This window comes from Acinonyx jubatus, chromosome B2 (assembly GCF_027475565.1).
Source record: "Acinonyx jubatus isolate Ajub_Pintada_27869175 chromosome B2, VMU_Ajub_asm_v1.0, whole genome shotgun sequence".
Taxonomy (NCBI): Eukaryota; Metazoa; Chordata; class Mammalia; order Carnivora; family Felidae; genus Acinonyx; species Acinonyx jubatus.
In genome coordinates this window covers 32,502,590-32,526,683 of record NC_069385.1, presented here as the reverse complement: position 1 = coordinate 32,526,683, position 24,094 = coordinate 32,502,590, and the positions used below count along the sequence as shown (strand labels likewise).

Below are 24,094 nucleotides of genomic sequence, written 5' to 3'. Positions count from 1 at the left end.
CAACAAGGTTGCTTATGTTTGTAATTGTTTTATATATTTGGGGGCTCTTGTATTCGGTGCATAGACATTTATAATTGTTAGTTCTTCTTGATGGATAGACCCTATAATTATTATATAATGCCCTTCTTCATCTCTTGTTACAGGCTTTAATTTAAAGTCTAGTTTGTGTGATATAAGTATGGCTACTCCAGCTTTCTTTTGACCTCCAGTAGCATAATAAATAGTTCTCCATCCCCTCACTTTCCATCTGAAGGTGTCCTTAAGTCTAAAATGAGTCTCTTGTAGACAGCAAATAGATGGGTCTTGTTTTTTTATCCATTCTGATACTCTATGTCTTTTGGTTGGCACATTTAGTCCATTTACGTTCAGTGTTATTATAGAAAGATATGGGTTTAGAGTCATTGTGATGTCTGTAGGTTTCATGCTTGTAGCGATGTCTCTGGTACTTTGTCTGACAGGATCCCCCTTAGGATCTCCTGTAGGGGTGGTTTAGTGGTGACGAATTCCTTCAGTTTTTGTTTGTTTGGGAAGACCTTTATCTCTCCTTCTATTCTAAATGACAGACTTGCTGGATAAAGGATTCTCGGCTGCATATTTTTTCTGTTCATCACATTGAAGATTTCCTGCCATTCCTTTCTGGCCTGCCAAGTTTCAGTAGAGAGATTGGTCACGAGTCTTATAGGTCTCCCTTTATACGTTAGAGCACGTTTATCCCTAGCTGCTTTCAGAATTTTCTCTTTATCCTTGTGTTTTGCCAGTTTCACTATGATATGTCATGCAGAAGGTCGATTCAAGTTACTTCTGAAGGGAGTTCTCTGTGCCTTTTGGATTTCAATGCCTTTTTCCTTCCCCAGATCTGGGAAGTTCTCAGCTATTATTCAAGTACACCTTCAGCACCTTTCCCTCTCTCTTCCTCCTCTGGAATACCAATTATGCGTAGATTATTTCTCTTTAGTGCATCACTTAGTTCTCTAATTTTCCCCTCATACTCCTGGATTTTTTTATCTCTCTTTTTCTCAGGTTCCTCTTTTTCCATGATTGTATCTTCTAGTTCACCTATTCTCTCCTCTGCCTCTTCAATCCAAGCCGTGGTCGTCTCCATTTTATTTTGCAGTTCATTTATACCATTTTTTAGCTCCTCCTGACTGTTCATTTGTCCCTGGATCTCTGGAGCAATAGATTCTCTGCTGTCCTCTATACTGTTTTCAAGCCCAGCGATTAATTTTATGACTATTATTCTAAATTCACTTTCTGTTATATTGTTTAAATCCTTTTTGATCAGTTCGTTAGCTGTTGTTATTTCCTGGAGATTCTTTTGAGGGGAATTCTTCTGTTTCGTCATTTTGGATAGTCCCTGGAGTGGCTCAGGACTGCAGGGCACTTCCCTGTGCTGTCTTGAATAACTTGAGTTGGTGGGCGGGGCCACAGTCAGACCTGATGTCTGCCCCCAGCCCACCGCTGGGGCCACAGTCAGACTGGTGTGTGCCTTCTCTTCCCCTCTCCTAGGGGCGGGATTCACTGTGGGGTGGTGTGGCCCACCTGGGCTACTTGCCCACTGCCAGGCTTGTGGTGCTGGGGATCTGGCGTATTAGCTGGGGAAGATCGGCAAGGTGCACAGGGGCGGGAGGGGCAGGCTCAGCTCGCTTTTCCTTCGGAGATCCGCTTCGGGAGGGGCCCTGCGGCACTGGGAGGGAGTCAGACCGGCCGGAAGGATGGATCCGCAGAAGCACAGTGTTGGGTGTGTTTTCTCGGTGCAAGCAAGTTCCCTGGCAGGAACCGGTTCCCTTTGGAATTTTGGCTGGGGTATGGGTGAGGGAGGTGGCACTGGCGATTTGTTCCCTGCCAAACTGAGCTCTGTCGTCCTGGGGCTCAGCAACTCTCCCTCCCGTTGTCCTCCAGCCTTCCCGCTCTCCGAGCAGAGCTGTTAGTTTATAACCTTCCAGATGTCAAGTCCCTCTCGCTGTGGGAACACACTCCGCCTGGCCCCTCCGCTTTTGCCAACCAGACTCGGGGGCTGTGCTTGGCCGGCAGGCCGCCCCTCCACCCCAGCTCCCTGCCGCCAGTCCGTGGAGCGCGCACCACCTCGCCCCTCGCCGCCCTTCCTACCCTCTTCCGTGGGCCTCTCGTCTGCGCTTGGCTCCAGGGACTCTGTTCTGCTAGTCTTCTGGTGGTTTTCTGGGTTATTTAGGCAGGTATAGGTGGAACCTAAGTGATCATTAGGACGCAGTGAGCCCAGAGTACTCCTGTGCCACCATCCCCTCAAACCACAGGTTTTAAAGGGTCCAGAGGGAGGAGGTCTGAGGCCTATAGGGATTAAAATAGTTGTTCCAGGAATATGGACCTGACAGGTCAGGCATTGCTGGTCGACTGTTTTTGCAGTTTTATGAAAGTTTCCCCACCAATGTCTATTCATAATTTGAGTCATCTTAAATGTACTGTGGTGGGCGAAGGAATGCAAACACTGAAAAGTGGGATTTTCCAGGGATCCGGGAAGAACCAAGTGGCTATGTTGGGTTTCCCATAGCTCCAATTGTTTAATTTACAGCTATTGCTTACCCATATTACTTTCTCTGATTCAAAAGCATACTATTGCCATGTTGCAATGACATTAAGATGGCAAAAGTCTAGCATCAGGAAGTCTTTTTGTAAAGAAGCAGAATGGACCTCATCCGCGTGAGTCACAATTCTTATAGATTCTATTGCCACTGTTTTTGCACGTAGGGCCAGCTTGATTACGTATTAAAAGTGCTTTCTGAAGATTCGTTTTCCACAAACGTTAGTGGTTTTAATTACATATATTTAAATTATTTTTTAGTTTTTAAACAACTTAATTTCTAGTGAAAGCTAAGTATAAGCAAGCAGGAACTGTTATACTAGCATTCTTTAGCTTTGCAAATTTATGAATACATTTTATAATTTCTGGAAGCATATGCCTTTTCCAGTTTTTCAGTTTGACTATGATAAGAAGCCAAAGTAGATAAACCCATGTTCAGTAATTAGGTTTAGTATTTTGTCTTATTTGGAGGTGACCTGGGTATTAAATGACTATCCATCATCTAATTTCACTTAGCAAAACTCCGAGGTTTTAACTTACCAGTCAGATCTGGGGAAACTAAGTAGGCATAAATTTTGTTGAAAAGTTTATTTATAAACTTTTATCTTATATCTATTTAATTCATTTGTTTAAATTATTTAGATTAGTCATTAAAATGTCACAGGACATTAAACAGCTAAGCACCATTTTTTTTTTCAACGTTTATTTATTTTTTGGGGACAGAGAGAGACAGAGCATGAACGGGGTAGGGGCAGAGAGAGAGGGAGACACAGAATCGGAAACAGGCTCCAGGCTCTGAGCCATCAGCCCAGAGCCTGACGCGGGGCTCGAACTCCCGGACCGCGAGATCGTGACCTGGCTGAAGTCGGACGCTTAACCGACTGCGCCACCCAGGCTCCCCCCTAAGCACCATTTTTAAGTTACCTTTCTTGCTGACAAATTCTGTGATAGAGAGCATGAACTTACTTGACTTATCATGAACCTAGTTGGACCAAAAGTGTTATATTTAAGGTTGAAAACTCTAAAAACATGCCTGTTTTAGTTAAACCAACAAATTTAAATTAGCTTTTATTTATTAAATATTAATCCTAGATCACATGAACTTGAAAAACATTTGGGCTAAGTTTCTATTATGTTTTTGAGAATATAATTTGTATAAACAATGACAATGAAATTTTAAAGCCAATTAAACCGATCTTTTTTTACAAATGAATTTTGGTCATACCATCCGGAGGTAGAAAATACAACGCATTTATAACACATATATATAGACACACATGAGCAAACAGATGAAAATACCTTATTGTTTTAAGATTTTCATTCATGAGAAGTATAATAATACAAAACTCACTAGTTCATAGCAGAACAGTGGAATCCAAACTGTTTTTCTGGCAGATGGAGTAAGTTAAGCCTACCAACTCAGGTGGCTAAAGCTTTTTCTACTAATATCAGTAGAAAAGACACTTAAGAATCATATTTGTCCTTGACAAGTAATCTTAGAGAAGCTGTGGGCTAGATTTTGGGCAAGCATACTTCTATGGCTATTTGTATTTATTTCTTTATTTTTTAAAGTTATTTTAAAGTTTACTTGCTATTTGAGAGAGCAAGAGAGAGAGAGAGAGAGAGAGGGAGAGAGCAAGTCAGCACATGAGCTGGGGAGGAGGGGAGCAGAGAGAGAGGGAGAGAGAGAGAATCCCAACCGGGATCCATGCTGTCAGAGTGCAGAGGCAGACTTGTGGCTCAATCTCACAAACTGTGAGATCCTGACCTAACCTGAAATCAAGAGTCATATACATAACTGACTGAGACACCCAGGTGCCCCGTCATTTGTATGTTTTAAAAAGGCCTCTATTTCCTTGTTTTCTTTCTTCAGTCTTAGGAATTGGGGATGATCTAGGTAAGTTTCTGGAGAGGTTACAAACCTTTTGAAATAAAGAAGGAAGGTTTCGGGGTTGGTGAAATGGAATGGGTAGAATTTGAACTTCCTCTAGAGCTACATTTTTATTTCTGCAAAAGATTTTTAAGATAAGGACAGTTGTTCTCAATTCTTCAAAGAATTGGATTGTAATCTAAATGACCTCATGGGTTGATCCACCAATCCAACAACCTTATCCTAGTTTGCTTCTTTCTCTTTGGTACTTAGCTCTAATTTTAACTCAGGGGAGAAGGCCTTTTTAAAATTTTTCCATCAGACTCTGAATATCAGCTTCCAATATGACCACCTTTTTGACTACAGAACTAGTCTTCAAAAAATTCGCCTATATATCTTTGTTGGTCTTCGGCCGGCACAAACAGCAATTATTTCTGGAAGTATTGACTAAGCCCTTTTGGGTGTAAGAGGGTCCTCAAAGAAGGTGCAAAAGACATTGCCTTCCCAAGATCCAGTGTCACTCCCCAAAGACAGCCAAAGAAAGAGCTAACAATCTCTTTGTCCTGGCAGGCAGAGAGCCAATCCCAGTTCTTAGGATGCAAAATGAGACAAAAAGGAAATCAGTAGCTGTCTCTGGGAGAAAAAAGATCAGTAACCAATGGGTCTGTATTTAGAAAAGAAGGGACAGTGTGAAATTTTATTTTCCTTACTCAACTGGACACTACAGACAGATTTGGAAGAACTGATTCTGGAAAGAATTTTTACCTTTCTCTGGCTTCTCCCAGTTTTTCCAGGATCCCCTCTGCAGCCTGATGATATCCACCAGAGTTTTCCATTGGCTATTTAAGAGAATAATGTAGCATTTTAGCAGAAAATTCCTCACTTTCATCAACTCTGCCAAGGTGCCATACAGGGGCCCTTCTTTGAAGGTAAATATGGGGTGTCTGAAAAACCATTAACTTAATGGACTTCTGTTTATGGTCTTATGGCTTTTATTTTTCACAGTGGAAAAACAATGAAGATAGAGGATTACTAGAAAGAGTACTCAAAGGAGAGTAGAGAGAACAAACAAGAGTCATGTCAGTCATAGTGTCTTTTGTTTTAGGGCTCTTACATCTTTAATTTTTCATTAGCCTTTTGGAACAAATCTTTCAATGAAAACTATTTTGAAACCTTTGATGATTTCTGCATGTTGATTAAAACAGGTATCTAATTCTGTTTGATTTAGGAACCCTTGCCTTCAAGTGCACTTCTTCAATGATCTTATCTAGTTGTAACATTTTTCATAATGGCCATTGCAATTCTAGTTGCTTTTAGTAATATTTTGCCATGTTACTAGTTATCTGCAACTTTAGAGACTTTTGTCCTTAGAAATAAAAGAAGCAGGTGTACCGAGAGGTTCCACACTCAACTCTTTGGAATTCCAGGATCCTATTAATTAAGACTTTGGGTCTCTCAGAGCCAAACTAATACCTAAAAAGGATGTGCCGCTGGGTTGGAGATTGTCCATGTTTTGCAATGTGCCTCAAGGCACTCAAGTTTTCTTGAGGTCGAAAGGTGACTAGTGTCTGTCTAACCTGCTCTGTGACCAACTTATCCTAACACAGGAGTCTTTGAGTGAGGTGGCAGGCACTCCAACAGCTTGACCCATGCCCACCAATTCCTGCAGTGTTTTTAAACCTCTGAGATCCCCACAAGCAATAGCCTTTATTTACACAAAACAGGACAAACAAATATGCGCCTCAACACACCAGTAGTAACCAAAAGATGTCACCGTGGACTGGCCAACAGAAGACTGTGCTCACCACCAGCAATTCCAAGTGTGGACTAAACCAGCAGACTCCTGACTGCAAACTGGAACTGGGGAAGGGATTCCAATGTGGAATTTCAGACTGAACCAAAGGCTGAGGACTGGTACTCTGTTAGAGCCTACTGTCAGTCTAGACTGACCTGTTAACCCTGGACGACAAAGCCAATTAGGTCGAGAGCTGTAATGCAAAAATTGCAGAGCTCAACTGAGAGGAGTTCACCAGTGGCCCTTGGCAATGGTGATAAAGACAGTGAACTCAAAAGGGTTCATGGGGCACCACACCTGTGTTTCTCATTGTCCCTGAATGCTGTCAGGAGTTCACCTTGGATCCCATTGCTGCCACCAAAACTGTTCAGTAACAAAAATTCAGCCCAATAAATTTTAAAGATTGATTTGGCTTTATTTATTGCTTCATGAACCAGGTAGCATCTTGCAAGTAGAGGGGAGCTCCAAAGGGCTACAGAAAGGGAAAGGTTTTTAAAGGCAGGACAGGGAAGTCATAAACAGCAAAAAGGATTATTTCAGGTGAGTTTACCTTCCTTTGAGGGGAAGGAGAAAGTCCATGTGACAGATTACCTCATTGGTGCTGACCAGAAAATTCCTGACTGACTGGCTAAGACTACATTTCTGGGAGAGGCTGAAAGTGAAATTACGTCAGGTATTAAGCCCTGGTTTGGTGATGTGGCCAAGCATAAGTAACTCCATTTGGAGCCTTTGGATTTCTTCTTAACAATGCCTAGACATTGGTCAATGATCTATTTATTGAAGGAATGAATTACTGTATAGAACACTTGGAACAACTCCTCAGAATATGGACAGACAGTTCTCCAAAAATAGCAGAGTAGAGGCGTGGTTGTTGATCTCATAGAAGATGGGCTCTGATTTACTACAGTCAGTCTTCTTGATGGAAGGTAGAAAAAGGTTTTTGGATATAGGATTCTGTAAGGTACTGAGATTTCAATAGAAGGCTAGTTCCCTTGAGCAGTTCAACAAGTTCCATTAATGCCTCTTCTGTATTGCAAGCATTTGTTCCTGTCTGCTGTCTTGATTTTTCAGAGTAGGGCTAGTGAAAATCTCATATCATAGCTGAAGCACAATCTTTGCAGGCTTAAAAGCCACTACTATTTTTTTAATTGAAAAATAGTTGGCACACATACATTAGTTTCAGGTGTGCAACACAGTAATTTGACACATCTCTATGTTATTCTATAAGCCAATATTCTAACTTGTTCTTTCTAGATTGGTAAATTCAGATACTTCTTACAGTCACGATATTTCCCCTTGAGTAACAATGGCTTGAGAAATCATAATAACACTAGTAACGCACTGTAGTAAGTGGTATATAAGCAGTTTTTACCTTCTGGGTGGATTGAGGAAGGCTTTCTAGACAAGGAGACAATTCAGTGGATCTATAGAGAATGAGTAGATGTCACTGGGCAGAAGATGAGTATAATTTTCAGATAAATCAAAGAGAAAGAGTAATTGAATGAGATATTGAAATACATGACAAGTTGGGGGGATAGTGTTAGTTGTCCTGCTTAATTAGGATTTAAGGTGTATGGGCACATAGGGGTAGTTATAAAATGCTGATGTTTAGAGATGAAAGGTTGTCTGGAATAAGATATTAAACAATTTAACTACCAAAGCAAGCAATTTGCTTATCATTTACAAGGAACCACCAGAGGTTACTAAGCAGAGAAATGAATAATGAGAATTGAAACATCTCTGATTTTTTTAATTTTTTCCTATGTTTGTGCTAACCATGGGAGAAGACTGTATCAGAAGAGCAAGTTTGAGAGTTTCCGCAGTCATGAATAGCTTGAGCAGATTAAGTTAGAGATTGCTGCTGATGGAGGCTTCTAGAAGTGAGAATTCTTTTCAATGATGTGAGTCTTGAATATGAATGGAGATCGGAGATCTATAATAGCGAGCCAAAATGGACAACTCAGTAGAGTTCTGAGTCTGAAGAGATGGCTTGGTGCGACATTGAGACTTGAAGTCAGTCCAGAATAGAACTTGGGGATATAGCCATGGATTAAGTCTCCAATTTCACATTCATGAGGAAAGCCAAAAAAATCAGAAGGAAAGCAGAAGCCTGGGAAATGTGTCTGTGTGGGTCTGGATTGAGAGGGCATTTCCACACAATAGCTCAACTGGGTTATGACAATTGTTCCTAGGCTGCCAACATCTCTCCCTCACTCTTAGGCCAACTTTTGTGGGGTGGTTTAACAGCATAAGAAAGTATGGGAAGTTCTTCTGAGAAGACTTCCCATTAAAACAACGTCTTTTTTATGGGGCACATGGGTGGCTGGACTTCAGCTCAGGTCACGATCTCACGGTTCATGAGTTTGAGCCCCACATCGGGCTCTGCTCAGAGCCTGGAGCCTGCTTCAAATTCTGTGTCTCCCTGTCTCTCTGCCCCTCCCCCACATGTGCTGTGTCTCTCCCTCTGTCTCAAAGATAAATAAATCATTAAAAAATTTTAAACACAAAAAAACTAGTATTTTTAGTCCAGCTGGATCCTATTTGGACACCTTGTCATTGCAACGTTGAGGAAGGATAATCGAATGGTCTTATCACCCTGTGACTTAGCATAAAATAGAGCAGAGGCAAAAGGGCCTCAGACACAGATGACCAGCAGTCTGGCTTGCTGTAGAGATGAAAGTATGAAAGATGACCTTACCACAATGGCAAAGGCAAGATGCCTGTGAGAACACGGGCAGGGGGCGAATTTGGTCAATTTGAAGTTAGAATTACGTCTACAGACACTTATAATGAGCTAAAATGCAAAACATATTTGGAAAGGGAAATAGAGTAGGAGTCAATATATATCATCTACTGATGATTAGAATCTAAAATGCCAAAAAAAAAATTCTACAAAGGAATTAATGCAGCAATGGCATTTTAACTCAAAGAATGTTTAGTTTTAAATATTCGTACAAGAATATCAACTTCAGGGCACCTGGGTGGCTCCATCAGTTGAGCATCTGACTCTTGATTGCAACTCAGGTCACGATCCCAGGATCAGCTCGGAGCCTGCTTAAGATTCTCTCTCTCTCTCTTTCTCTCTCTCTCTCTCTCTGTCCCTCTCCCTGGCTCACACTCTTTCTAAAAAAAAAAAAAAAAAAAAAGCAATTGCTTACTGAATGCTTATGAACAGGGAGACGTTGCTTTCCAGCATACCATATCAGATCTGAGAAACAGCTTAAAAGCAAACAAACAAGCCAACAAACAGAATTAAAAACCGCCTCCATCACTACTACCACCATTTCTTAAAACACACAGAGCCACCATTTATGGTGTGTTCCAATTCAGTTAACTACTTTCTTGCTTTGAATAATACATGCCTCCAACCTAATTAAAGTGTTCCAGTCAGCTAAATTCACATCCAAATAGAAGATTAGAACTAGCAAGTGATTATGAAGTAAAAAGAAATCCTGGGAATGCTAAGGGCTCCTTAAGAATATCTGATAGGTGAGTTCATTTAATGACAGAATCAGAAATGGTAGAGTGATAAGCTCAGAAAGCTACATAGGACTGAAGTTAGGCTCTAAGTTTATCAAAGTCTTGAGCCGATTTTGTTGTGCGGGTGAAAAGCTATCTCAAGAAAAAGCCCAAATTATTTCACTGGATTCAGATTTTAGTTTAGCTGTTATGATTTGCAGGCAGTAGACTAGCAGTTTCCTTGTTGTAATACTATTTGCCCTAATCAGAGGAATTTGGGGAGGCAGAGACCGGAGAAGCACAGACTGTCTCATTTCAATAAGAAGTCCCAATAGCAAGCAACTCTCTTCCTACAAAAGCACAATCTGAAATAGTTGCTCTGAATTTCTGCCAGGACACAGCTGCGACCCTGTTGTAGTCCAACTGAACGGTATTCTTCAACATCCTGGGGGAGATTCAGATATCATCATCTTTCAGTCATTATCCCACCAAGGTCCTGTGATTTGGGGATCTGAAAATAAGATACAATACGGAGTAGAAGAGAGTAAACACAGAAATTTGAAATAAGGCCAACCATTTTTTTTTCTTAGTGTAAGGTAACCATGTAACTTCTTTTCAAACCTGGATAGATTTGAAAGGAGATCCTATTAATCATTTTACCAGGACCATGGTGGGTAAGTAGGAACTGTCTTAGGCAGATTGGTCATATAATCAGTTTAGCCACAGAGAACCAAATTTCCAAGTCTAATATATTATTTCTTTAGTTCGTAATAGCTAAGCGTAACTAAAACTTATCTAGGGCTTCATAAAGCGTAAGCTCTTATTCTGGAATACCACCTACCTTCGTGAAAATATTCGGTGTTGCATAGGCCCTATACCTGTGATCTTATCAGGAATAAAAACTCACATTGGAAAAAAGAATCAAAGTATAGTTGACCCTTGAACAACCTGGGTTTCAAATGGGTGGGTCTACTTCTACAGGATTTTTTTTTTTGGCTACAGAATAGTACTATAAATATATGTGCCTCAAACCTAATTAAAGTGTAAGTATATTTTCTCTTCCTTATGATTTTCTTAATAACAGTTTCTTTTCTCCAGCTTACTTTACTATAAGAATACAATGAATGATACATATAACATACAAAATATATGTTAATCAACTGTTTGTGTTGATGGTAAGGCGGTTGGTCAACAATAAGCTATTAGTCATTAAATTCTTGGGGGAGTCACAAGCTACATATTTTCATTTGCGCAGGGGATTGGCACTCCTAACCCCTAAGTTGTTCAAGGGTTAACTATAAATAATTGTAAAATGAGTGTCCCCCCAAATTTCTAAAAGATCATACACATTCCGATTTCTACTGTATACATTTAATTAGTCATAGGAGAAAGTATCCTATAGGGAACTAAGCACTTCATAAAGGGTAAATAATCTATTTATAAATAACAGATTCGACTTTAAATCAATAACCATCAGAGAAAATAGAAGTACATTATTCATATTATGTCTGTTCTTTTGAATAGATTTTAATTGAGCCAATTTAAGCTTTAAATTCTTCACTTACAACTCAAACGTAAGTTCTTTATCAAAAACGGAACAAAGTCAATGAGCATTAAAAGAGTAAAGAAGGAAAGTGTATAATTTGTATTGACCAACCACTAGAACCAAAGGCTGTATTTAAGCAAATATGAACCATGGATCCCTGGGCCACCTTTCTTTCTCCTCTCAGTATTGAAATTGTTCTGCAAGGCCAAAGTTGTCTTTCTGAATGTAATCACTAATACTACTGCACCCCTTTATGCTGTTTTTCATAATTGGAAGAGTATGAACGGAGAGCCCCTCTGATGCAGACCTGCAGGATGGCCCCTGTATTATCTCTTCTCCATTCTGACCCCTTCCAATTTCTTTTTATAGATTTCTTTTTATAGAGTCCTATTTTTTTCTGTCTTTACTTTGAGCCTAATCTAGCAATCATTTATCATGGGCAGTTTTCCTAATATGGGAGCAGGAAGGTTTGTTCCTTCATTCTGTACATTTTTATTGAGAGCCCACATGCTCCAGATGTAGAGATCAACAGCAAAAAGAAGAGATGGAAATCCTTCCTCATTACTAGAAGGGGTAAAAAGAAAGCCAGTCTTTCAGGTTCATCAAAAGGGTGAAATATATATATTTTCTAGTCCTAAGATTAGTCACTTTTAAGTCATTCTCGGGCATACGTTTCATAGTATATATTGCATTTATATTATATACACATATAAGTGCAGAGCAAAGCTTGGAATCACAATAATGACTTAGGTTCATTTTGCAGGGGTGTTATGTGTAATCATCCAGTATACGCAGTAATTTGCTTTTGGTATTTAATAGGTCTTGTTTTTTCTTTGTTTTTGCCATCAAACAAAATATATTTCTGTACCAGCACATATAAATTGACGTCATCCTTTTAATGACTGCTAGTCATTAGTATAGATGTGCCTTGTCCCTATGGATAGGACATTTAGGTTGCTTCCAAAGTTTGCAGTGTCGCACGCAATGATGCATCGTCTTACGCATCTTTTACACAGATGTGAGTGTTTCTGTGGGAGGATGTACTTTAGCATCCTGAAAAAAACTCAACTCAGAGGAAAAGCGTAGGGTACAAGACAAAATAGTTTGTTCTCACCATCCAGGATAGGGCTGTATTATTATTTTATGAGACGCAGAAGTCTTTGCTGTCACCTTAACACTGGAGAACAAATGCACAGAATGTAGATAATGATTGTGTACGTGCAGGGGGTGGGCTGAGAAAGGGTAGGAAAAGTGCGATAGGAGGACTTTTACTTTTCCCTTCTGCCCTGGAATGGTTTGTGACAGGCAGGTATTCATTTTATTTAAAATTAATTTTCAAGGGACACCTGGGTGGCCCAGTCAGTTAAGCGTCCAAATCTTGATTTTGACTCAGGTCATGATCTCATGGTTTGTGGGTTTGAGCCCTGTGTCAGGCTCTGTGCTGACAGAGAGGAGCCTGCTTGGGATTCTGTCTCTCTCTCTCTCTCTCTGTCTCTCTCCCTGCGCCCCTCTCCCACTCACGTGCATTTGCTCCCTCTCTTTCTCTCTCAAAATAAATAAATAAACTTTAAAATTAATCTTCGAAAAGCATATGCAAAGAAAACAATAGTTTTTCTCTAGTCTCTTGGTGAAAAGCATAAGGCTTCTTTCACCCAAAGAAAATAACAGGTCTGGTTTTTTTTTTTTGTTTGTGTCAATAAAGTTTAATTAAAGAGCTGTTTCCAAAAAATTTAGGGTGAGAGGAAAGAATTTGTCTAAACATCAGCCTTTTAAAACAAGCAAAAATGAAAAATAAATTTAAATTACCTCTGAACCTCAGTCCTGATTTCTCTTCAGATCAACAAAACTGTGCCAAGTTGAGAACAGTTATGTAAAAAGCCCAACACGAGGAGTTCTTGGGAGATCCAAAAGAATTTCATTAAACTGAGTAACTTCCTTCCTTGTAACCCCCACCCTGCTTTGTAGGCCTGGCTCCTTTGGTTCCTCATTTACGTCCTGGCCTGGTTTTATTTTTGCCTTTTCCAGTTTAAGAGGTCCAGAAGCCACTTCATGAATAATAAATCAAAACCTAAAAATGATTTATTCCGTGATAGTCTGTACGATTTAATAGTGCATAAAATACCATAGATCCTTGAATCACAAGATTTTTAGCTGTGAGGTGTTTGTCTAGGCCCCCCAGCTTAGTTTTATAGCTTCTGATTTAGCAATTACCAGCACATAATTTTTACATAATTTCTCTCTGTGTGTGCTCCCATGTGTGTGGAGAGACAGAGAGACAGAGGGAGACAGAAATCTCATAAAAGCTTTAAAGTTGCAGTTTTTCTATGGGAAATATCTTGGGTTTTCTATATTGTAGCCACTAAATGAATGTACATTATATTGCTGTGGTATCAGCTGATATGTTTCTATATTGTGTAAAGAGTAGATAATAAGACACAGATCATTTTCCTTCAGTAAGAGAGATCAAGTGAGGCTATGAAAACCTAGGATTAGTCCCAAGTTAAATTGCTGTACCCAGTACATTGCAGCTCAGATATTACCGATCCTTCATTTCAGCCAGGCCTGCCTTGCTCAGCATCAGATCTTCCTTCACCTTTAAAATTCACCCCCCCTACCCTTACCACACAGCACACTCACTGGGTATCAACCTTCAGTGAATGGTGTTGAACTACTTTTCTAACTTTTTTAGAGATGGTGCACAGTGAGGAGTAAATGACTCTTCTAAGGAAAACTTGTTCTTTAAAAATAAACCAAAGACGGGTGCCTGGGTGGCAAAGTCAGTGAAGCGTCGGACCCTTGATCTCGGCTCAGGTCATGATCTCACAACGGTTCGTGGGTTCAAGTCCCGCATTGGGCTCTGTGCTGATGGTGTGGAGCCTGCTTGGGATTCTGTCTCTCCTTCTCTCTGCCCCTCTCATGCTTGTGCGCTCACTCTTTCTCTCTTTCTATCTCTCTTAAAATAAATGAATATTTTTTTTTAATTTAAAAACTTTTTAATAAGGCACTATGATACAGCAGTGCTGATTCAGAGGAACAGAGATGAAGATTTCGGCCCGTATTGCTTATTCTTGGGAGGGGTGGCATTATTCTTCCTAAGGCCCACTGTTTTGATACTTAATGTTGGCATTCCTAATTCTGTTTTCCCTTATTTAACGTCCAATGCTTTTAGGGAAGCAGACTGCCATTTTGGTCATATTAAAGTCATTCACAGTTGCTCTGAGCCCTTCTCATTTTACTGTTGGCTGCCCTGCATGTATAATACATCATGCAAATTAAAATCCACCCATATCCTGCATGAAATATAATTTATACTGCAGTTACAAGAGTAGAATTGCAGGTGACTAGTTGATGTAATGTTATTTTCTGTAGACATTTAATTAAGTTAATTAATTTTCATTTTGCAGCTTTCCCTTTGTAGTTCGGAGCCAATACCCTCTTTTTCAAGTTTCAGTCATTTTTGTAAACCTTTAAAAATCTCACAGCGCATTGGCACTGGGCTGAAATGGCTAACGGGTAAAATGGCCTTGATGATGCTAATTTAATAGAGGAGTGTATTCTAAAACCCTTTTATTAAAAAACTAGAGCCAGGTCACCTAGGTGGCTCAGTTGGCCAAGTGTCCGACTTTGGCTCAGGTCATGATCTCATGGTTCATGGGTTCAAGCCCCGCATCGGGCTCTGTGCTGACAGCTCAGAGCCTGGAGCCTGCGTCAGATTCTGTGTCTACCCTCTCTCTCTGCCCCTCCACTACCAGTGCTCTGTCTCTCTCTCAAAAATAAAAATAAGAAACATTAAATTTTTTTAAATAGAGCCATTTATAATGGTTTGCCTTTCTAACATATATGTGTTTTTTTTTTATAGTAAGCTACCTTCCTCAGTTTTCTATATCCATCCTAATTATCTAATTTTTGAAAAATTACTTTTCTTCTTTACATCAATTCCCTTTTCTCTTTTCATATTTTGATATTTAAGATCTGAAGGTACAGTTGTATCTTAAGGCAATTTCTATGACTTACTACTTATTGCCAATTCTTTGAACCACCGATGTCAAAGTGAACCTATTGGACCATTCCTCTCAAAAACTATGGCTCCAACTTTGGCTTCTAAAAAGATAGTTCTTTGGATGATAAAGCCTCCAGCCCCTCAATTGTAGTAGTCCTTATAAAGACCATGTGTATGCAAGCTTACCCTTCATGTTTCTCCAGACATTAATTTTTGTTAACATCTAAACCACAGTGCTCCATGCTGCCCCATTTTGGAAAACCATGTATGAATGTAACTGTGGGATACGTACTTGTCCTTGCCAAAGCGTGGGGCACCCTCGGTTCACTGAGTTCAAAATTTCTCATGTCCTTCAAAGTTCAGGAACATTTTAGTCGAGTCTGCACACTGTTCTCAGTTTAGTTGAGAAACTTCTTCTGTGTGGATTTTTGGTAAGCGTCCATCTCTCAACTGACAGAGACAGAAAAGTGTTTTTTCTTCTCTACTGTGTCTCCTATTTTACTTGTGGCCATCTCGGTGAAATGCACTTCTGTATGTTTTTATTCAGCAGAAAGGAAAAGCCCCATCCCAAGGTAGTTGTTCCCAAGGAGAGAACATTTTCTGTGCTGTAGGCATTGGTGGAGAGTGGTAAAATCAGGACAGTTTCAGTGCTTGCGTTAGGAAGACAAATACTTATATCATTAAACCTAAAGCTTGCTTTCTGGTACAGTTTTGTGGCCTGACCAAATTATTGATAGTGATTTCGGGAGGGATCAAAATGCCATGAAGATATTAAATAGAACATCTTTTTTTCTGTTTCTGGTTTATAATCCTGAAGGCAAAGGTAAATTGTATTTTTTTCCCCATACGCATTGCCTTTTACAAAAAAGATTTCTATCTTACACCTTTGAGGAGCCTCAAAAGTTTTAGGATGTCTCTATAGAGTCCGGTTTCTCTTACTTGGAAAACCTGAATATATTATTGCAGTACAAAGCTCACGTCAAGGCATCCACTCTCGGAGGATGGCACGGAATTCACAGCGACAAGAATGTTTTGGAATGCTGGCAAAGGAGCAAAAACAGTGTGTCCTCCCCACACATTTAGAAAAATAAAGGTACGGAGGACATGGCGTACTTCTTATTAAAGGCTTTGAAAAACACCACACCTCAGTAAACATTCCTCAGGAGCTGAGGAAACACTCTGGTCAATGGCTTACCTCAGCTCCCTTAATTCTGTTTTAGTGAAGCGGACAATAGCACAGACACAATGCCAGCCTTGGAGGAGGGAGAGCCAAGCCAGGGACATGCAGGCGCACTCTCTCAACAAGCCCAGTGTCCCGCTTCAGGCAGTTTGTGAACACTCATCGCTAGGTAACCGAGTCTCGGTGCTTTCTTCTGCCCCTGAATGAGCCACTTTACTGTGTAACTTCCTCTGTTTTGGCCTTCAGAGCTCTTGGTGAGGCTCCCTTTGGAGCTCCACGGAGACCAACCCAAATCCAGCTGCCTCTGACGCTGGTTTATTTCCCTCCCTCCTTGGTTTGAAAATACAAGTAGCATCATCCTCTGGGACAGCAACCGGAGAGAACCAAATACTTAGCTTATGATCAGAGTGGATACTGCCATTCCCTTTGCTTCCTAAATGTTTCACCTGAAGTAGGAAGTATCTTTTCCACCCAGAAGGAAATGGTCTAGTAGGAGCTTTCCCATAATTTTTTTTTTGTAATTTTTAAATTTTTATTTAGATCCAAGTTAAATTTTTATTTAGATCCAATAAAAAGCTAAATTTTTATTTAGATCCATGATTATAGTATAATCATGATTTTAAGAGTAGAATTTAGTGATTCGTCACTTACGTATAACACCTAGTGCTCATCCCAACGAGTGCCCTCCTAAATACCTATCACCCCACCCAACACCCCTCCAGCAACCCTCAGTTTGTTTTGTGTTTAAGAGTCTCATGTGGTTTGCCTCCTCTTTCTTTTTATCTTATTTTTTTCTTCCCTTCCCCTGTGTTCATCTTTCTTGTTTCTTCAATCCCACATATGAGTGAAATCATATGATATTTATCTTTCTCTGACTGACAGGCAACATTCTTGGTTCATTCCCATGACACAAGGTTAGTACTAAACTGGCTTCCTGTCTTAGCTTGTGCACCAAATATTCTCTCCTGATGCCATTTTCCCGAATTACTAACAAACTATTCACTTCACTCCAGCCCCTTTAAACAACCCTAGATTCCCTGAGTAACCTATGCTGGAGTTTTGTAAAAAGCTAGTGAGAGCCCCACTTCTGTCTTCAGACAGCATTTCTCCAGAGAAGTGCTTCCCTAATGCATCCCTACTGATATTGGCAATTAGAAGTACATGTGCGATGGGGCGCCTGGGTGTCTCAATCATTAAAGGTTCCACTTCAGCTCACGTCATGCTCTCAAGGCTTCTGTGTTTGAGCCCCACATCGGGCTCTCTGAGCCTGCTTCAGATCCTTTGTTCCCTTTCTCTGCTCCTCCCCCATTCTCTCAGGTGCTCTTTCTCTCTCAAAAAATAAATAAATAAAATACGTGTGAGCTACAAAAAAGGCAGGTGTGTGGGCCCCATTCGGAAGATTCTTATTCAGTGTGAGTATTGATGGGGCCCCAGTATCAATGATTTCTTAATTCTCCGGTGATCCTAATTCACAGCAGTTTTGTTAACTACCAATTTAGACCAGCTCTTGTTGTCTACTCCCCTCCTTATTTCTGATTTCCCTGTTTTTATGATTCCTGTATGTACCCCAGCTTTCCCTGTCTTGTCACTTGCATCTATGACATTTTTCAGATTTGCTACCCCAGATTCAGCCTCGGCCCCACTCCAGGACATGACTCATGCCAACTCTACTATTCTGGTTTTACTCTCAGCCCTCCTACCCCTTACTTAGGCCCCCTCCTGCCAGGAAGGAACAATCAGATACAAGCACTTAGCAGGACTGGGTCTCCAAAAATGGCACCAGTGCAATCGCTTGATTTGTTAGACTTAAAAGGTTTTATGCAAGGGCTTTATCAAAATTACTATGAGTAACTTTGCCTATATATAAAGAGAGATAATTCTCAAGATGGAAGTTTAGCTAGAAAACAAAAAGCATTTGGGTAGAAACTAACATAGAGTCAGTGTATTGAAACAGATTGCAAATGATTGGGAAAAATCCTACATGTGGAAGTTTATTCTGTGCCTATTTCTCAAAAAGGGATCACTGAAGCTCAGAAATTCCCTTCAGAAAAATGTACCAGGCTGATAGTCTGCAGCTAGAGGGGGAGCATGTTTATTAAAATCTACTTAGTCAAGGATCATGGATGACCTTGGACAGGGCCAATGTAACAGTATTCTTTTTAGCAGGGTCAGATCTTCTGCCTTTGTTTTCTGCCAGTTTCTTACCTTTTTCTCAATCTTCAATAATGATGTTATATCCTTCACCAACTCTCTTTCAAGGCATATTCTATATTTTTTTTGTTTTAATATAATTTTTATTGACATACAGCCTACAAAAAGTGTACAGACTATAAGTGTATACCTTAATGAATTATCACACAGTAAACACACGAAATCACCATCCAATCCATAGAACATTACCAGCATCTTAAAATTCTCTGCTATGTTCTCAAACACTACCCAGACTGCCTTTTAATCCTACCAATTAGCTTTACCTGTTTTTGAACCTTACATACATGACTTCTTCCACTTAACATTGTGTTAGCTAGATTTGGCAATGCGGTTGGGTGTACCAACAGCCTATTTGATTTTTTTAGTAAAGAATGTTCTTAGGTATGTAATATGCAAATATCTCTGTCAAAAGAAGACAATCTAAGATGCTTTCAAGAAGAAACCATAATAAGAAGTAGAGGCAGCACACTTTGCTTACACCCAACTTGATTTTCTCATTTACTTTATCAGCCTGACTTTTATAGGTGCTTTTTATGTTGAACCAGATGTACAAACTATACAGAATGATGCACATATCATAAGTATACAGGCAAGTAGTTTTCATTAACTGACTGTATCAGTATAACAACCTTTCAGATAAAGCTCCGAATACTATCAACACCCATAGAAGGTCTTATTTTTGTTGTCTCCCTGTCACTACTTATCTGCAAAGATATTTACTATCCTGATCTCAACAACACACATTAGTTTTGCCTACTTTTACATTTTGTGAAAATGACATCATGTGAAATATACTTTTCCTTGGTCTAGCTTTGTTCCTCTAATATGATGTTTTTGAAAGTCATCTAGATGTTGGCATATAGCTACAGAACACTAATTCTCATCTCTGTGTGGTATTGCATTATATGAATACAACATAATTTATCCACATAGATAGGGCTTTGCACTCTTGTAATAGTCTTTTGAACAGATATTTCTAATTTTAATGTTATCCAATTTATCAACTGTTTCTTTTTAGACTAGCGCTTTATGAGTCCTGTTTAAGAAATTTTACCTTCCCCAAAATCATTCAGATTTTTACTAGAAGCTTTATTATTTTACCTTTTACATTTGATCTACAGTATACCTAGAATTGATCTTAGTGTGTGGTAAGAAGTAGGAGTCAAATCTTACTTTCTTCTTCTATATGCACATCCAGATGGCCCAGCATCATTTATTGGTGAGATATGGTTCATTGCCCTCTGCCTGGTGGTGTCACCTTTACCAAAACTATAGGTGTGTTTATTTCTGGACCCTTTAATCTGTTCCATTGGTTCACTTTGTCTGTCATTACACTTTGTCTTTCTTACTGTTGCTTTATAATAAGTCTTAATACCTGGTAAAGTGAGTCCTCCAACTTTACCTTTTCTTCTTTTCCAATGATATTCTAGCTATTCTTGACCATTTACATTTCCATATAAACTAGTGTGTCAATATTTGGATCCTCCGTGGATCTATTTTTATTGTCTGGTTTTTTTTCTTGATTATCTTTCAAAATTATTCAATGACTTACCATTATCCAGAGGATAAAGTCCAAGTTTCTTATGATAGCATAAAAGTTGTATTTTGCATTTCCATGATTACTAATGAGGCAATCAGATATTCATGTTTCTTGGACATTCAGATATTCACTTTTATACTATGCCTATTCACATCTTTTGACCATATTTAAAATTGGACCATCTGCCTTTTCTGGTTTTTGAGAGTTCTTTTTTCTTCAGTAAAGACATATATTTGTCTTCGTGTATGTCTCTCTTGTCGTTACTGACCAACCTTCCTTTCTCAGTTTGAAGTCTAGTAACACTAAACCGCTTAAATTAAAATCATACAGATGTTACTTTGGTTATTCTACTCCCCCTAACTACAGTACCCATCCCCTTCCTTCTTAAACTGTGCAACTCCTACTCATCGTGCAAAATTTAGTTTACACCTGATTTCCTTTCACAATTTCTTCCCTGAGGCCCTACCATTAGCATTGCTTCTATGCCACTCTATGCTTGTCTCTGTCTTGGAATTTAGTTTATAATATCTGAAGTTATCTTTTTATGTATCTGCCCATTTTATTCATCCTTTTCATAGCTGTGCACCATCACCTTGCATGATTTCTGACTCGTATTAAGTATTCAAGTCACTCAATATTGATGGCAATCTCCAGTCTAGACAGTTCTTGCCCAAGAGCAGCTGCTGAACAACTTGAAGCCTTGATTTGTGTATCTGTTGCAGCAGTTTTCGTGTTTGACACTAATTTTTGCATCTAGAATAATTGAGGGGATGATACCTAATAATAACATGTGAGAATTTGTTGTGCTAAAAGTTTCTGATTTTCTAAGGAAGCTTGGGCTATAAGTCCAAGTGGAGACTTCTCACTGAAGGACACTTAGCAACTTCCTCTTTCTGGCCTTCAGGGTTTCTGGTTGGATTCCCTTCTTAGATCCACATAGGCTAATCTCATTCCAGCTGCCCCTCTAAAGATGCTGGGACTGTAAGTTCACATGGAGGCTCCCTACTTGAAGAGAATTAAGGCTCTGCTGCCCCAGAGCATTATACCTCTTTAAGGGATTGCCAGAAGGAGAAATGCTTCAACCAACATCTAATTACTAATGGAAATGAAAGGAATAACTTAACCTCCTACCATTATTGCATTCAAATAATACCCAACGTGTTTTAAGTACTCCTCTGAAATCTCCTTTATGTCAATAATTTATATAATCTTTCCTCTGCTTCAGTGAACCGAATTAGAATCCTGCATAGGTAAGAAGAGACTGTTTCTGATGACTTTGATATCTGTGAGATATAATATCTTTCTTTCTCTGTGGTTATACTTGTTAGCATAAGTGATATTTAGCCTGTGTGTATACATGGTGGTGGGGAAGGGAGGGGAATCAAGAAAGAATAAGTTGTTCTGCCAACCAGAAGCAGTTGTTTCTTGTAGTTAAATTGGATGCTCCCTAAGAAGTGTTTCATTGAAGTGTTTGCTTCAAAATGACTCTGTTCTGCTGCAGTGAGGAGAGACTTCCAGTTAAAACATTTAATTAGTTCCCAATTTAGTCGGCCAGAATGATCAGTCAGCCTGTGTTTTGGAACCTGAGTTTGTACATTCCTTGGGATTGGTGAGTCTTGCCCAGCGGATGTGGTCAACTGTGAATAGTTTGTATGCAGTTCACATCACAGAACAGATTTTTCTCCAGCCCCTTGAAGGAAAGCTAGAAAGGGATTAGGAAAAAGTGGGTGATATGGAGATAATACTTCTCTGTCTTCTCCTTAATCTCCCTACAGAAGCATATAGTAAGGGTATTTCCAGTATTAGAAGTTGTGGACGCTGGGAAGAGTATATGGAACTAAACTGAGCAGGATTTGGGTTTAAACTGATTAGATTGTTTTCACTCACTTTCGGGGTAATCATGATCTGGATAGTGGCTTTAGACACACTACATTTTAAATAAATTTTTTTGGCTAATACAAATAAATGATACACCAGGGTTTGTATGTATATATTAATTTGTGTTCTGTATGTCTGTGAAAAACTCAGTCCTTCAGTCCAGCTAACCATCCTGGTTTTTTTTTCGCCCATAGTATAAATCTAACCTGCTTTTTCTGTCTATACCAGATGATATGAAGTTCTAACCCAAATTCTGTACAGTAGTAATAAATTAACCTAATGAGTTTATAATATTTTGCTGAGAGAATACCTTCAGGCTTTCTAAGTTTCTCCTAGCCAGGAGGCCTTTGAAAAGATGGGGTCTTTCTTTCCAACCTAGCTCTTTCTCCTTCATAGACCTCCAATCTCATCTGTCATTTCTCTAGTCCTAACATTTAATGTTCTAGAAATAGCAAATAGAAATAGCAAATAGGTTCCTGCATTGTCTACGACATTTCCTATGACTCTGCTTTTGACTATGATCTTCACTTATCCAGAATGCCCATGCCCTTGCCATCATCTGTATAACAACATTTTAAATGTTATTTCTTCCAGGTAGACATTCCTGAAATCTCTACTTGGGCTAATGGCCTTTCCTCTGAGTTCCCTTCTGCTGTCATGATCAACACAGTGAGTGCAATAGGAGGATCTCAATATGTGTGAGTGAATGCGGTATATTCCCAACCTACATGGATTATCTTCAGTGTGTCCCTGTTTACTAGCCTCTGAGCATCTTGAGATCAGGGACTCTTATTTTGTTCATATTGTTTATATTTGCATTCCTGGAGTCCAGCTACAAGCCTGGATGGAATATGGAGGGTGCTCAATACTTTTTTGATAAGAAAAGTGACAGAGAACATTTTAATACCTTGTGAGCGATAAGAGCTAAGTCTCTTCCAGAAGACGACACAATTTCTTTGAAATATTTCCCCATGTCTGAATTCTTTACGATGCCGAAGCTAAAAGCTCACAGATGCATGTGTTGCCATGTATCTCTAAGCATGCCCTCCTGCCTCAGGCTTTTCAGGTGGTGAAAGGGGAAAATGTTGGTGATTTACAAAGGGTTTTTACTAGTAGATACAGCTTCCTAGAACTTCAGGATACTAACTGACACGATCTGATAAAACACGAGTGTAAAGAAAGTTTTCATGAAGAATATATCATAGAAGGAAATTTTGCTAATATCAAAGATTCATGGGGGGAGAGTTAGAATAGAAGTAGAAGGTAAATGAAGTCTACTGATCAGTGAGTCATTTGGACAGAATCATAAGGGTCCACCAATGGAAACTGTGTTTTCTTTTCACATATCATGTTTTTGATGCAGATAAGTGAGTTAAAGTAGGGATGAGAAAAACACATATGTGGGCTAAATGGCTAAATTCTACCTAAGTGCTTTGATTCATACGCCTCATTCATTCAGGACTTACTTTCGTAAAATAAGCTCTGTGAGCTCTGGAGCTGGCAAAGAATGTTTGAGTTGAGTGTAAAAGATAACATTCTTGGAAAGCTTTTTGAGATATTTTAGTCTCTGTTTCAGAAATTAATATGAATAAAAATGAGAATACTTTATCTGGGAGAACATAATACCTCTGAAAGTATATATATTTAAATGATCTGGAAATTAGTTTCTTTGTTCTTACCCATTCTGCAAAACAGTAAGAATTTTGTTCCTTTGGATTCTAAAATGTAATATTCTGCTTAGTGTCAGATACCCAAGACAGCTTTGGAACCTAGGACTCAGAAAACAAGCATGGGAGTGGGCTGTTAAAACTAAAAGCAAAATAGCCTAAAACAAAACAAAATGCAAGTACTTTTAAAGAATATGCCCTATGGGAAAACTAAGAGCCAAGTGAAAATAAGCTGCTAAGATCACCCATATAGGGAGGTGGGTGCATAATAGGACCTCACCAAATAAATGATCTCATCAGATTTTTGACATCTTGGTTTTCTGGATTATTATAATGGGTTGCCTTGCTGTTGTTCTGAAGAAAACAATCTTACTTTTCACTTACTTGCATAGAA

At 39.3% G+C, this 24,094-nt stretch overlaps 1 long non-coding RNA gene across 4 annotated transcripts in view; it reads left to right on the top strand.

Moving 5' to 3' along the window:
• The window catches only part of LOC128315519 (uncharacterized), a 283,478-nt gene that overhangs the window by 125,866 nt on the left and 133,518 nt on the right, over window positions 1–24,094 (top strand). For all 4 annotated transcript variants that reach the window (XR_008298333.1, XR_008298335.1, XR_008298334.1 and 1 more), the window contains one exon: window positions 22,628–22,731. This is a non-coding gene — a long non-coding RNA (uncharacterized LOC128315519). The remainder of the gene's footprint in view (window positions 1–22,627; window positions 22,732–24,094) is intronic.